Source organism: Bufo gargarizans, chromosome 10 (genome assembly GCF_014858855.1).
Source record: "Bufo gargarizans isolate SCDJY-AF-19 chromosome 10, ASM1485885v1, whole genome shotgun sequence".
Taxonomy (NCBI): domain Eukaryota; kingdom Metazoa; phylum Chordata; class Amphibia; order Anura; family Bufonidae; genus Bufo; species Bufo gargarizans.
In genome coordinates, this window is record NC_058089.1 from 110,021,323 (window position 1) to 110,036,166 (window position 14,844).

Below are 14,844 nucleotides of genomic sequence, written 5' to 3' on the forward strand. Positions count from 1 at the left end.
GCTAGAAAGGAGCTGGGGCCCCTAGTAGGAGCCTGTGGAGGGGGGCAGCTGCTAGAAAGGAGCTGGGGCCCCTAGTAGGAGCCTGTGGAAGGGGGCAGCTGCTAGAAAGGAGCTAGGGTCCCTAGTAGGAGCCTGAGGAGAGGGGCAGCTGCTAGAATGGGGCCCCTAGTAGGAGCCTGTGGAGGGGTCGGCTGCTAGAAAGGAGCTAGGGTCCCTAGTAGGAGCCTGTGGAGGGGGGCAGCTGCTAGAAAGGAGCTGGGGCCCCTAGTAGGAGCCTGTGGAGGGGTCGGCTGCTAGAAAGGAGCTGGGGTCCCGAGTAGGAGCCTGAGGAGAGGGCCAGCTGCTAGAATGGGGCCCCTAGTAGGAGCCTGTGGAGGGGCCAGCTGCTAGAAAGGAGCTGGGGCCCTTAGTAGGAGCCTGAGGAGAGGGGCAGCTGCTAGAAAGGAGCTGGGGTCCCTAGTAAGAGTCTGTGGAGGGGGTCAGCTGCTAGAAAGGAGCTGGGGCCCCTAGTAGGAGCCTGTGGAGGGGGCAGCTGCTGGAATGAGGCTGGGGCCCATGAGTTTGATATCCCAGCCATAGGGGAAAGGAAGAAAGCTCTAGAGGTCAAACACGCTGGGGGTCGTTCACTATTATTTTTTGACGGCTTTTCAGTTACATTTACTCCGGCGTTGCTGACAGAAGATGGGCCTCGCCATCAATTAGGTGCTTCTTTGGTGGTCCGTGCACCTGCCAGAAAATCTCTGTCAACCAGGGGCTTCGTTTTTTGCTGGCGTAAAAACAGCTGTGCAACAAAAATCGCCACAAAAAACACTGAAAAAAAACGCATGCGGTTATTCTCCTGATTTCACGGAAAGAAGTAGTTCTCATGTTGGTAATTTACAGGTGTCGGAACTTTTTATATTATTCTGTCGATGTCCCGCTGGCCGGATTATCTGCTGACCAGGCGCCATTTTTGGGGTGCAGAGAAAAGATTGAAGGTTTTCTGGGTTCAGGACATTGATGGTGTAACCTCAGGATCAGTCGATCAGATCAGTGGGGTCTGACTCCAGGGACCCCCGCCGATCAGCTGTTTGAAGAGTCCGCCTCGCAGGGGCTCACGCAAAGCAAATCCCGATGACCGGCCATGTGCGGAACGGTCCTGGCCTCTATACAGTCGTCCTAGCTTGGACGTGTTCTCTCGGGCCACGGAATGGGCGTACGGATGTGGACCGCACACGGTATCTCTTGCGGCCATGTTGAAGTGAATGTGTCAAAAACTGAGGACCGGATGCGGGAAAAAAAAAAGCCAGCCCTAACTGAGATGAAATGCACCGGACGGACCCTACTGAATATAACTTTGATTGGCAGTATCTCCCATATTTTGTAGGGAATCTGCAACAGAGGCTGACATTTAAAGAAGTTGTCCCATCTCGTACAATGGGGGCATATCGCTAGGTGATAGGTGCGGGTCTGGACCCGCACCTATCAGACATATCCTAGCAGTATGCCCCCATTGTCTCAGATGGGAATAGCGGCCTCCTGCACACGTTGCAGCGTAGTACAGTACCATTATACAAATCTCATGCACACTCCGCAGATTTTTTTTCTGTATGGAAATTGACCTGCGTTGCGTTCTTCTAAATCTGCAGCCTGTCAATAATCGTTTTTAGTTTTAGCGGTGGATTTCAAACCTTTTCAGATGAGGGTGAGTTCTGCAGCAAAACCGCATCTAATCCGCACTTACAAACACGGAAATTGATTTGAATCTTCTGAGCGTTCACTCGCCCCCGTGTACGGGTACCCTCAGGGTATGCTCACAGGGCAGACCTATTAGCCATTTCCACAGGGGGTAATCTAACGTGTGACTGCCCGCCGCGGTTTCCACCACAACAATTAACACGCACAGTTTTGGTTCTTTTTATTCGGTGACGTGCGTTGCCAATCCACATTGTGTGAACTAAGGCCTCGTTCACATTTCCACTTGATTTCAATGTGCTTGTTCACCGAAAATCTGGTTTTCCGCTGACCCATGGAAAATGGCGGAGACATGCTCTACTTTGGTCCAACATGAAGTCTATGGGTCTGTGAAAAACCACAGATAGAACGTGGATGGCACGGAAATAGAGATGCTCTGGAAACTGATTTTCAGCCTAGCAGGGTCTGTGGAATATGGAAAAAAACGGACACACAGGCCAAACATGGATTCTTGACAGACATCTTCATGGATGAAACGCGGACGAATTCTCCATGGCCGTTAGATGGACACGGAAATGTGAACGAGCTCTAAGGCACAGATTCCCCTTTAAAACAATGGGAAGTGCCAAAGTTATGTAGAGGCCTGCACCTCTCGCCCGGCAGGCCGTGCGACTGACTTAGCTCTCCGCCAGCCCTCTTGTTGGAGTACATTTAAGCCTTTTTCCCACGCCAAAAAAACAGCATGAAAAATGATAAATTACCTGGGCCTTCTCGCCCACGCCACGCCCCCCTTTGGTCACCACTTTTGAAAAGGGGTGTGAAGCGGGAAAAGTCACGGATTTTGCTGCAAAAAGGGCGTGCAGCAGAATGTGCAATGTGGGAAAAAAAATTCTTGGGGCGGGGGGGTCATAGAAAAAAAAGTCCCGGTGTGTTTTCTTTTTTTCCACAATGTTCACCCTGTGGTTTAAGTAAGGCTACTCTCACACTTTCCCTTTCCGCTATTGAGATCCGTCATAGGACAAAACTGAACTGAATGAAACTGAGTGCACCACAATGCATTCCGTTCGGCTGCGTCCATATCGCAGACAGAATAATGTGTTTTTTCTTGTCCGCGATGTGGTGTGGAGCAAGACGGATCCGTCCTGACACACAATGTATATCAATGGGCAGGATCCGTTTTTTTCTGACACAATAAAAAACGGATCTGTCCCCCAATGACTTTCAATGGTGTTTATGACGATACCGTCTTGGCTATAGAAGATATAATACAACCGAATCCGTTCATGACTGAGGCATGCGGCTTTATTATGGTAAAGGAAGCGTTTTTGGAGATCCATGACGGATCCAGCAAAAAACACTAATGTGAAAGTAGCCTAAAATGTTAACGTCTTTTTTACAGGTTGTTACAATTGTGTTAATATATTATGTTTTTGTTTTTTTTTATACTGTGAACTTTTTGCTTCTAGAAACTTTGGAAAACTTCACTTGGTTTTTGTTATTCCCACAAGGCGGGGGCTACAGGGTGATCTTGGCCACATTGGGCAACCCAACCAAAGATGAGCGGTGACACAACGGAAATCACAACTTGCCACGACCTTAGAATCTCAAAACTCCAGTAATATTGGATATTTTTGACAACCAGGGGTAGGGCTGAAACGATTACTCGATTGAATCGAGTAATTTGACACAAAAAAAAAATCCTGGATGCAAATTTTCTTGCATCGAGGATTCGTTAGTGTCATGCGACCACGGAGCGGGAGTGAAGCGCTTGCTATTACTCACCGCTCGGTGGTCACCCGCCAGACCGCACTTTCCTCCTGTCACATCGTCAGGACATAGCACACGTACGTGTGCACTATGACCTGACGCTGTGTGACGACCGTGCAGTGTGCGGGGAAGAAGATGGACTAGCTGTGGAGCGGCGCCAATACAGGAGAGGTAAGTATTTTATTTCATTGGCGTGGGGGACATGGCTAGGAAAGGGAGATGGTGGTACTGGGGGGTAAGCTGGTGGCCCTGAGGGGGGGGGGAGCCTGATGGCCCTGGGGGGGGGGGGAGCCTGATGGCCCTGAGGGGGGGGGGGGGGGGAGCCTGATGGCCCTGAGGGGGCAGCTGATGACACTGAGGGGGGAGCTGATGGCACTGAGGGGGCAGCTGATGACCCTGAGGGGGGAGCCTAATGGCACTGAGGGGGCAGCTGATGGCACTGAGGGGGCAGATGAGTTTTTATAAAGTTGAATGTTCTTTAAATTAGTTTTTTGTTATTAGAGTACTCGATTAATTGTTGGATTAATCGATAGAATACTTAATTACAAAAATAGTCAATAGCTGCAGCCCTAATCGGGCGTCACATTCACAGCAACTTGCACTGCGACCCCATTCAGGCTGCTACACAGCGTTCTTGGCATCGCCACCTGTCACACGAGCCCCAGCAGGAGATTTGCTGATTGCCCCCAGGCCGTCTATTCGGCACAGTAATACGCATACAGCCGTGGCAGGTCTGGGGGTCATCGTTGGGCTCCGGCTGCAATGAGAACCCATCGATTCCCAGCATTAATGTCCGTGTCAAGAGGGACCAGAAAGTGACCAGTGACGTCGCGCTCTCCGCCTCCCCCCTCCCGGCTCAGCTGTCTCGCTGCTTGGAACATGTTGGCGTCTCTGTGCCGAACCTTCCCCGCACCCTCTTCATGACCGTGGGTTAATCTACAGCGCTACTCTACTGCCTTTCATCTACGGCCTAAGACGCTGTTGTTACCGGTTGTTGCGCTCGGACGTGGGGCCTGCTTTTCTGCTTATTTCCGATCTGGCTGTTCCTGCCGCTTCTGCCGCTCTCTCCTGTTTTACCTTCCCTGCCGTCGTGAACAGGTCGGTATGTGGAGTTCTTCTGTGGAGTGTGTCTCCGGTCCTCGTTGGTTCGCTGCTCCCCTCCTGTTGTTAGTGTGAGTGGCTCCTCTGTTGGACAAGCTGACAAGCTGAGGATACATATTTGGGACCGCTGCCAAAATCATCCTTGCTTCTTCTCTCCTCACGCTATTGTGCATGATCTGTTCCTTCCCCTGTGTCTGCACCCTCTATCGACTTGCTCTCTCCTCTCCTGGATCCTGTGGTGATTAACCTCCCTGTGTTTGTGAATCTAACTAACCCTGAGTGGAGATCGATAATTTGCTGGACTCTTCGGGGGGGCCTGTATGAAGCCCATGATACAATTAATTCTGTATTGGATCTCTGGTTTTTGTCCAGTATCTTAAAAAAAAAAGAGAAGGGGGGAAAAAAAAAAAAAAAAAAAAAAAAAAGAATTTAAAGGAGGAGAAAGAGTATAAAGAAGAGCGGATATATTTAACAAAAAAGAAAAAAAATAGGGGGACGAAGGGGGAAGAAGGGAAGAAAAAAAGGTGAAGAAAAAAGTTATAAAAAAAGAAAGATAAGAAAATAAGAATAAACAAGAGGGGAGTGGAAGAAAAAGGGAGGAAAAAAAGATAAAAAACAAGAAAAAAAGTGAAAGAGAATTAAAAAAAAAAAGGAAAGGAAAAAAAAAAAAAAAAAAAAAGGAGAAAGAAGGAGAGCAAAGAAGAAAAGATATATATATTAAAAAGGAGAGAAAGAGGCGGAATAAGGCGAAAGAAAAGACAAAAGAGAAATAAATAAAAACTATAAAAAATAAATAAATAAAAAAAGCAGGAAAAAAGTTATGGCCCCAAAAGCTACTAGGCGCTCGACTGATCTCTCAAGCCAGAAACACGGGTCCAAAACTCCTGAACCAACAAAATTGGACCAGTTCCTGAGGTCTCCTAGGGTCAATACCAGGGGCGGACAAAAGGAATTTTTCTCAAAAAAAAAAAATGATGACTCAGAGCTAACTGAGTTAGAAACACAAAAAATCGCTAGATACCCCGAAGAAGAAGACGGTATAATGGGGGAAGTAATCCCTAATGATAACTCTTCTCCGCTAGAAGAAATACTCCTCGCGGTTAAACAGAACGGGGATTTAATACAGGCGGTCACAACCCAATTGGGGTTTATTCAAGTTGATGTGGGTCTAATAAAAGATGATTTGTCCAAAATCCGAGATAGAGTCCACAACCTTGAAAGCTCCGTCACCCTTATACAGAATGAATCCAAAAAAATAAAAACGGAAGTCTCCACATTTAAATCTGAATATAATCTCTTGAAGAAAAAGGTAGTGGACCTTGAAGATAGGTCACGAAGATACAATGTGAGAATAATTGGGATTCCAGAGGGCGCGGAAGAAAAAAATCCAACCCAATTTGTACAGAAATTAATTCTTGAGAACTTTGGGAAAGATTCATTTTCTCCTTTTTTTATGATTGAAAGAGCTCATCGGGTCCCAGGGGGAAAACCAATTCCAGGGAGACAACCTCGGACAGTCCTTGCTAAGTTATTGACGACAGGGGACAGGGACGTCCTCCTGAGAAGGGCGAGGGAATCCCCACCAGTTATGTATAACGGGGTTAGATTGGCTTTTTTTCCCGACTTTTCAAAAGAAATACAAGAAAAGAGACGCACATTTATGATTGTTAAAAAGAGGCTAAGAGAAAGAGATATTAAATATTCGCTTATATTCCCAGCCAAATTGCGGATTGTTTTTAATGACAAAACCCTTTTTTTTGACACCCCGGAAGAAGCTGAGGACTGGCTTGACCGAAATAATCGATAATGTAATTGGGTTATGATCTGGCGGGAATAGTTAGTACTATAAGGGGCCTATACCCCTAAATGTATTTTTCTCTGCTTCCTAATGGGGATGGCTGTGTTGGGGGGAGTGCGGGTGGGTTGGTCATAGGAAAGAAATCTACTACAATATGTGGTGGATTGCTTGTGGGGGGGGGGGGGAGGGGTGGGGGGGGGGGGTTGGGTTGTGGTGCGTCAAAGTAGGTGTGGTTCCCCTTTTTTTTTTTGGTTTACTACTTTTCTTCTTTTTTCTCTTTTCTCCCTCTCTCCTGTTTCTTCACTTAACCATTGTTGATGACGATGATTAGAATTCTTGCTTGGAATATACGGGGTTTGGGGGAAAGAGGTAAGAGACAAGCGGTTTTTGACCTGACTCAGGCCCATCTACCAGCAATAGTATGCTTGTTAGAGACCCACCTTACTGAAGAGACCACTAGAGTGGTCGACAGGGGATGGGCTGCGCATTCGTATCATTCGACCCTCTCCAATTATTCAAGAGGTGTTACGGTGTTGATACATAGACTTATTGATTTCGTCTGTGAGGCATCCTCTGTCGACCAACAGGGGAGATTTATCTTTTTATATTGTAGGTTAGGGGGAAAGCTATGTATTTTGGCCTTTGTCTATATCCCACCGCCATTTTCTTTTTCGGTTCTCAATTCTCTTCTATTATTCATGGATAAATGGCCAGAATGTCCAACATTGATTATTGGCGATTTTAACTGTGTCATCGATCCTATACGTGACAGGGTTTCTATGAGTGCTGGGAGGGACAGTCCGGTCCAGGGGTCTCCCCTTGCACGGTTTTGCCTGGAGGCTGGATTTGAGGACGCTTGGGAAACTCTGGGACAGGGGAAAAGGGTTTTTTCATGCTTTAGTAATGCAGGTAAATCGTTGTCTAGAATAGATCTTGTATTGATAAATAGTAAACATCTGAAATTGATAAAGCGAATGAAATATGAAACAAGGTCAATATCCGATCACTCTCCGCTATTACTTGAACTATGCTTATCTCAGGAAAGATATACACCAAAACCTCCCTTTAGACTAAACCCTTATTGGCTATCAGTTATAAAGACACATGAAATAATTCAAAATGAAATAGGCCGATTTTGGGATATAAACTATGGCTCAGCAAAAATTCAAGTGGTATGGGACACCTTTAAGGCGTATATGAGGGGATTGATGGTTAGTAACATTACGAATCTTAGAAGGGAATATGCTAAAAAACAGAAAAATCTAGAAAAAGATGCAGTGTTGGCGACAGAATCCTTCCATATAAATAAGACGCAGAAGAATAGGGAAAATATGCAAAAAGCCACCCAAATATATGCTAACTTTTTACTGGATAAGGCTCAACAGAGTCTTTTTTTTAAAGGGCAAAAATACTTTACAGAGTCAGGGCGACCTGGTAAACTCCTTTCTAGAGTAATCTCCAATCAACAACCAAAAAAACATATAGATAAGGTTCGAGCGAGTGATGGTAGGATAGTCACTAGACAGGGCCTGGTGGAGAAGGCCTTTCTTGATTATTTCCTTGACCTGTACAAAGCTGATTCCAACATTACAGAGGATAAGATAGATTCCTATCTAGATAGGATCAACTTCTCAACTATTACTGAGACGCAAAAAAAAGCACTAGAATTGGAGGTTTCAATGCAGGAACTTGAGGGAGCTATTAAACTATGCTCAGCTAACTCCACTCCTGGTTCAGACGGGCTTCCATATGAATTCTATACTAAATATGGGGACTGTATTTTTCCCAGATTGTTGGAGGTCTTTGCTGAATCAATGAAGGATGGGATACTACCAGATTCAATGATGGAGGCTATAATAATATTAATCCCAAAAAAAGGCAAGGACCCTCTAGATTTAGAATCTTATAGACCAATTTCTCTGCTCAATGCAGATGTAAAGCTTCTTGCGAGGGTCCTCGCTACAAGGCTTTCTAGGGTCATTTCCTCCATTGTACATCCGGACCAGAGCGGTTTTATTCAAAATAAGGGTACACATCATAATTTACATCGGCTCTTTTCTAATATCCAGGCCCCTGGGGGGACCGCCCGCTCCATCCTGTCATTGGATGCCTCTAAGGCCTTTGACAGGGTGGAGTGGCGCTTCCTCTGGAAGGTTCTTGCTAGGATGGGCTTTGGAGAAAGGTTCATACGCATTCTTAAGTTATTATATAGATCTCCGAGGGCCAAATTGAGCCTTAATGGAATTTTGAGTAGTAGTATTGATTTAAACAGAGGCACCCGTCAGGGTTGCCCATTATCTCCCTTATTATTTGATGTGTATATCGAACCCCTTGCGATTGCTATCAGGCAGGATGATCAGGTCAAAGGATTTGGGACACTAGGAATACAAGACCGTATTTCATTATATGCAGATGATGTTTTGTTCTTTATAGATCATACGGAAACTACTCTCCCTAGGATTATTCAAATGGTTAAACTATTTGGAGAGGTGTCTGGTTTTCTTATAAACTGGGCCAAGACCAGTCTGCTCCCAATAGACCCCCTGCTACAGAAAGAGGTTCCTTTTACACAGTTGGATACTGTTGATACTTTTCAATACTTGGGTTTGACTATATCGCCTCGAGTTGAAAATTTTTTAGAACTTAATTTGATTCCTATAATGGTAAAGATCAGAGCAAAAATAGGAATCTGGCTGAAACTTCCCCTATCTAGAGCTGATCGAGTTTCATTAGTTAAAATGGTGATACTACCACAATTTCTTTATGTGCTTAGGAATACACCTATTTGGATACAAGATAAACATTTTAAACTTATGGAAAGAATAATTAATGATTTAATCTGGGGAAGAAAGCGAGTTCGAATTAAGTTGGAATATTTGTATAAATCTGTGGAGTGCGGGGGCTTAAATCTCCCCTATTTTAAGGGGTATTTTATTGCAGCCCAGTTACTAATGTGTTATGAATCAGAGAACAGTGCACTGCTGGGGAAGTTGGTAACTAGTCACGCTCACAATAATATTTTCACTTTGTTGGAATCTGGGCTATTGAAGATCTATGACCAAGGCTACAGAGAGACTATAAAACTACTCCTGAAAGTGTGGGCCACAATTAGGACATGGTTGAAGGTTAAGGGTTCACTTATATTTACGCCTCTTTGGCATAATTTCTATTTACAAGGGCTAGATGAAATTGCAGCTGACACATTTTGGCAGAATAATAACATTTTATATATTTCACAGGTAGTTAAAGATAGAGAAATTAAACCTTTTATAGAAATGACACACACTATAAAAAATCTTTCATGGTTTAGGTATTTTCAATTGCGATCTGTATTATCTAGTTTGGATGATAAGCGGCTGTTGGATATAGATGATTTACCGTTTTTGAATGATTGGGTAGGGGGTACACCTTCTAGAATAAAAATTTCCAATATATATAAGTTATTACTAAAGACACGGTTTAGTGATATACACTCACCAGGACAAAAAGCGTGGGAGGTGGATTGTCCGAATTTACAAATAGAAGGCTGGGAGAATATTTTTGGGAATTTATCTTTATTATCCCAGAACTTCAACCATGTTCTAATACAATTCTATATTTGTCACAGATTATATATTACTCCCTTGTGGATGAATAAATGTGGGTTAAGAGATTCGTCCAACTGTCCCAAATGTGACACTGTAGGAGCGGACTTTCTCCATATGATATGGACTTGTCCAGAACTTATAAATTATTGGAATAGTATCAATAACTGTATTATGTATAAACTAAAAATTCAAATTCCTTTTGAACCACAAGTATTTGTTCTTAATGATCTTTCCAAACTAAAAAATCACAAGTATCAAAAGATTTTCCTGAGCAGAATACTGATGTTGGCTAGAGTTCTGATCAGTCGGACCTGGTTTGCCCGTTCCGCTCCAGACATAAATACATGGTTAAACTTAACTGATAAGGTAAAGAACTATGAGAAAATTATATATAAACGGAGGGAAACTGAGTACCAGTGGAGTAGGATATGGGACGGTTGGAGGATTTGATTAGCTGAGGTCAGGTTGTTTCATATTTGGGGGTCCTACTTTGACGCACCACATATTGGGGGGGAGGGAGGGGAGGGTTTTCTAATTGCTATGAAAAGACGAGTTGAATATATTTATGTTTATATATAATTAGCTGGGTCACTAAGAATTGAGAGATTGTAAAAATCTTATTTATTGTAAATGTTTTGTATTTTGCCCAATAAATTTTTTGAAACAAAAAAAAAAAAAAAAAAAAAAAAAAAAGAGGGACCAGAAAGTACAGAGACTGGCAGGGGATCAGGGCAGCGACGGAACAAGGGCAGTCAGGGATCAGTAACTTGAGTATGGCTCATTATTTTATGTTATTCAGAGCACCTTTTAAAAAAAAATGTAAGCAGTCTGACGACCCCTTTAAGGCTACTTTCACACTAGCGTTCGGGGCTCCGCTTGTGAGTTCCGTTTGAAGGCTATCACAAGCGGCCCCAAGCGGATCCGTCCAGCCCTAATGCATTCTGAGTGGATGCGGATCCGCTCAGAATGCATCAGTCTGGCACCGTTTGTCCTCCGCTCAGCAGGCGGACACCCGAACGCTGCTTGCAGCGTTCGGGTGTCCGCCTGTCCGTGCGGAGGCAAACGGATCCGTCCAGACTTTCAATGTAAAGTCTGGACGGATCCGTCTGAAGCTACTTTCACACTTCGAATTTTTTCTAAAATATAATGCAGATGGATCCGTTCTGAACGGATCCCATCGTCTGCATTATAGGAGCGGATCCGTCTGTGCAGACACCAGACGGATCCGCTCCGAACGCAAGTGTGAAAGTAGCCTTAGACTTCTGTCCTTATAAAGCTCTAACTACAGATCTTTTACATAGTTTATCCTACAAGAGAGCAGTGCCAGGCCTGGTCCGAGTTGCAGGTAATTCCCACAGCTACAGCTCCCATATTTTCGGAATAGGTGGTGGACCCACAGACCCCCCCGCCCCCCATATCAATATCTGACCATCAGATGTCACATGCTATGGTCTTTGTCTGATTGTAATTCACACTTCCACCACTAGATGTCCTAATAACCAAAAGAATAGTCACAAGTTTTGAAGTTCAGGAAATGCTGAATTGCGTTGTGGATTCCGTTACCATGGACCATAATGCAATTCCATGACGGAATTATGCTTTCCGTCATAATAGAGGTCTATGTATAGATAGCGGGACCGCAGGCTAGCGCAATGACACCTTACACTTGGATGGAGAATAAAGGATCTTGTTCTTTATTGAGTTTTCTTTTATGCCAATTTTTAAAACAACGCGTTTTGGGGGTCTAGAGCCCCCTTCAGGTTAAAAAGCCATTTTAACCTGATGAAGGGGGCTCTAGACCCCCGAAACGCGTTGTTTTAAAAATTGGCATAAAAGAAAACTCAATAAAAAAGAACATCCTTTATTCTCCATCTAAGTGTCCTGGTAAGGTGTCATTGCGCCAACCTGCGGTCCTGCTATCTATACATTGCAAATTTCTTTGGAGAAGACTGGGCCTCATCTCCTAAAGCCTTTGGACACGACGGCTGCATACCTTTTTGCCGGACACGTTATATCTACAAGCGCACGATAGAGTTGTGCCTATTCATAGCACAACTCCATAAGGTGAGCCTCCACTTTTTATTTTTCTACAATTGTCCCATGAACTGTGAACCTACTACCCTACGGTGCGCTCTTCTTTTTTTTATTTTTATTTTGCTTTCTTAGCAAAATTCGCCCGTTCACTGAAATAATGGAAGTCTATGGATCTGTCCGATTTCCGTTATGCCATTAAGAATACGCCCCCTGAAGAAGCGAGGCGAAACGCGCATCGGGCTAGGAGCCATCGTCTTATCCCTTCCTGGTTAGTATAGGCCGCTCCACTGTCAATTGTAATTTGTATTGCTTGTTGCCGGAGGGTCAGCATCTGGTCACAACTGGTGATCACATTGTATTGCTGACCTCCCTGCAATATTATTGCTACTTATGTATTTTTCTGTGACGTGGTGGCGCAATTGAGACTGTGTCTTCTGTGTGCGTATTTATGGGTACTTGTTACCATCCATCACATCTGTATAGACGATACTTTGTCTCATTGAGCCTTATGCATTATCTGACTTAGGCCTCTTTCACACTTGCGTTGTCCGGATCCGTCGTGTTCTCCATTTGCCGGAATTACACGCCGGATCCGGAAAAACGCAAGTGAACTGAAAGCATTTGAAGACGGATCCGTCTTCAAAATGCGTTCAGTGTTACTATGGCAGCCAGGACGCTATTAAAGTTCTGGTTGCCATAGTAGTAGTGGGGAGCAGTATACTTACAGTCCGTGCGGCTCCCGGGGCGCTCCAGAATGACGTCAGAGCGCCCCATGCGCATGGATGACGTGCCATGTGATCACGTCATCCATGAGCGTGGGGCGCCCTGACGTCACTCTGGAGCGCCCCGGGAGCCGCACGGATGGTAAGTATGCTGCTCCCCGCTACACTTTACCATGGCTGCCAGGACTTTAGCGTCCCGGCAGCCATGGTAACCATTCAGAAAAAGCTAAACGTCGGATCCGGCAATGCGCCGAAACGACGTTTAGCTTAAGGCCAGATCCGGATCAATGCCTTGCAATGGGCATTCATTCCGGATCCAGCCTTGCGGCAAGTGTTCAGGATTTTTGGCTGGAGCAAAAAGCGCAGCATGCTGCAGTATTTTCTCCGGCCAAAAAACGTTCCGGTCCGGAACTGAAGAGATCCTGATGCATCCTGAACGGATTTCTCTCCATTCAGAATGCATTAGGATAAAACTGATCAGGATTCTTCCGGCATAAAGCCCCAACGACGGAACGCTATGCCGGAAGAAAAGAACGCAGGTGTGAAAGAGCCCATACCAGTTTATGATTATTGGTGGCTCCGTGCACTTGTCACTTTATCCTCCTGCATTTTTTACCACTAATTGTAACCGCTATATATGTATTACCTATTATTATCTTTCTATTAATAAAGATTTATCTATTATATATGTGTGAGACTTCTAGGTTTACTATTTTATAGTTCACATAGGGAACTACAACAAGCAATCGGAGCTCTTCTCTTACACTCCAATGCATTAACATTGGAGTGTATGAGAGTTTTAATGTATTCCTATGGAGCCCAGCCACAGGAACTAATATGCGCCAGCTTCAGTTCATTCTGGAGGACTGAAGCTGTCGCACAATGCATCCGGCTCCCTCGATCTCCGCCGAGGGAGCCGGATCTGGGTTTTAGTTCAGATGCTGTGGTCACATTTGACCACGGCATCTTAAGTGTTAAAAGTAATGGCAATCGTGGACTTTAGCCACGGGTGTCTGCTGTATGAAACAGCAGGCACCTGGCAGCTATGGCGCCCGCTGCACATGTGAGCGGGCTCCATGTTTAAAGTCCAAGCCAGCGCCGTACATGTACGACATTGGTCGGGTAGGGGTTAAGCTGATTTATGAAGGGATCATAAATTTGAGGCAATTTAAGGACAGGCGTTTCAAATACGCCAGTCTCTTTAAAGAGGACCTTTCATGGTTTTGTATTAATTGAGATAAATACCTTTTACTTGTGGGGTACCCCCCCCCCCCCCCCGCTGATGCTGCCACCCTGCCTGATTTTTTTAAAAAATATCGCTCCTGCGGCCCCCTGTATTTTTCGTGCTCAGTATGTTAATACTGAGGATCGGTACAGGGAGGAGGAGACTGCCCTGTTTCTCAATGGGCGTCTCCTTCTCCCTGGCTGTAGAGCTGTCCAATCACAGCGGAGCGTGTCACAGCCAGAAAGAAGGTGAGTTTTTTTTCTCTCCCTGGCTGTGACGCTCTACTGAGCACGAAAAATACAGGGGGCCGCAGGAGCGATATATTTTTTTAAATCAGGCAGGATGGCAGCATCAGCGGGGGGTACCCCACAAGTAAGGTTACTTTCACATTAGCGTCGCCGGAACTGTATGCAAACGGATACCATTTGTAGACTATTCTGGATGCGGATCAGTCTCACAAATGTTTTGCAATACCGGATGAATCTCTCCGGTTGTCATCTGGAAAAATGGATCCGATATTTATCTTTTTTACATTTTTAAAGCTCTGCGCATGCGCAGACCGGAATACCGGATCCGTCAATGTGGCTATTTGAATGCACTAATACATTCCTATGGAAAAAGATGCCAGATCCGGCATTCAGGCAAGTGTTCAATTTTTTGGGCTGGAGATAAAACCGCAGCGTGCTGCGGTATTATCTCCGTCCTGAAAAGTCAAAAAGACTGAACTGAAGACATCCTGATGCATCCTGAACAGAATGCTCTCCATTCAGAATGCATGGGGATAAAACTGATCAGCTCTTTTCCGGTATAGAGCCCCTAGGACGGAACTCAGTGCTGGAAAAGAAAAACGCTAGTGTGACAGTACGGCTGGGTTCACACGGGCGAGATTTCCGCGCGGGTGCGATGAGTGAGGTGAACGCATTGCACCCGCACTGA